Genomic DNA, 1,921 nt, shown 5'->3' with positions numbered 1-1,921 from the left:
AGATCCGATTCCATTTTTCCAAATGTAGTCATGTGAACTGATTTGAAATTAAAGAACAAAAGTCCCAGTTTTTTTAGCTTCATTGTTACTTATTCAATATATGAACTCTTTAGCAAAAGTGGTATTTACTTTGGGCTATTCCAGTTCACTGTAATAAATAGGAAAAACGACTCGATGGTTCGAAACTTGTAGAAATCAAGGAGAAATCAGGGTGTCGTGATGGTTGAAGGAATCATGTCCTGGCCCCGGGTTAATCCCTTTTGGGATTCGGCGCTGGAGATTATTTTTTTTTGTTTTGACCACCTCTCCAGCGCCGAATCCCAAAACGGATTAGACCCCGGGTATGTGTGTTGAGGACACCCCCAGATTGTTCAATCGAAAATGAAAAACCAAGCCAAATCAAACAAGGAAAAAAAACGTCTCTAAAAAATGACTAACCACAAAAAGAAAAATGTTCGCGGAGGGGGCCAATTCACGTTTATAAATAAAAAGGGGGAAATCCGGCTCTTAACTACCATTTGTTCATTTCTTTCCAAATTATGCACAAATTTAACAACATTTTCATATCGAAGTAGGATTCCAACACCTAGCTAGCACCATCCATGTATCCGCCACAGTTTGTGTAATGTCGTGTACATATTTAAAGAAAATTGAATTATAGGAAAATTTTGGGGGTACCCCAGGTCTACTACCTTAAGGTTAATACAACTCAGAATTTCGATTGTGACAGAAAGAATGTTACCCACTCTTGGTCCCTGGTTTCCTTAAACAGGTTAAGTCGCAATCCACGCCTTCAGTAACATTGCACTTTATGGTACTTTTTTCAAGTTATCAATTTTCTAATACTCAATTTTTTTTCCAGATATCAGGAAAGGTTGAAAATCAAAAATTGGAAACTGGCATTATCCAAGTACTAATACCCCGTGACCTCCAGAAACAACTATCAAAGTGTTTGTAAGATTTGCATTTTTTAAGATATTAATTGATCAAGTTTAGTTGAAATGCACTAGGTAAAAATGGCGGGAAAATTTTCCAGGGCTCTTTCACTATGACAGTAGTCAAACAATGTCTACGTCATAGATGCTTCAGAATGAATTTAAATAGCTTTTCGGTTGTATTCTAGATATATAGATGTATTGAATAAATTTGAGACGAAAATGACAAAATTGAGAATTATGATGTGCCACCCACTGCCCAATTCTTACACAGAATTAATTCACTATCACAAAAATATGTGTCCTGACCAAGTGCATGGATTTTTTGTTTACATTCAAATAGCTGTTCCAACATTCAAACAGAAAAAAATTTTTATATATAAAAATTGTGAATTTCTTTGGTCTGTGGAAATAAAATTCTGAAATTTTTTTTCAGAGTTCGTATGCACTATAGAAAATCAAACGCAGTTGAAAAATAATTTTTTTTTCAGATTTATAAATATCAGACTATAATCAGCGGCAGATCAAGAGGGTGCAGGGGCTTGGAACCCTCTTTTTTTATTGAAAAAATTGTCATTTACATGTGTAAAATTGACATTAACTGGCAAATTATGTCCTAACCCCTTTTTTCTGAGGAACCTAGGCTAGCTAGCCCTTTCCGAAGTGTCTGGATCCGGCCCTGCTATAATGGTGATATATGGAAACTTAGTCAAGTTGCTAATAGGCTTGGTTTGCATTGAAGTTCATGAAGGCGTGTCTTAACTATTGTCATTTAGCAAACAACAAACTCTTAACCAGCCCCATAATGGACATACGGACACAAAGGCTTGCTCCCCTGTGATAAGGATAAAAAATGCCATACTTGCGTAGCATTTTTCACTGCTATACAATCATTCGAAGACTGCAAAAACATATTCTCTTACATTTCATGGTGATAAAAAAGGCCACACTTGCCATAGCATTTTTTCTCTGCTATACAATCAAAG

The sequence above is a fragment of the Perna viridis genome, chromosome 1, assembly GCF_037379345.1.
Source record: "Perna viridis isolate PV_CMFRI_1.1 ecotype Kerala chromosome 1, ASM3737934v1, whole genome shotgun sequence".
NCBI classification, from domain to species: Eukaryota; Metazoa; Mollusca; class Bivalvia; order Mytilida; family Mytilidae; genus Perna; species Perna viridis.
Note: the sequence above shows the minus strand (reverse complement) of the source record.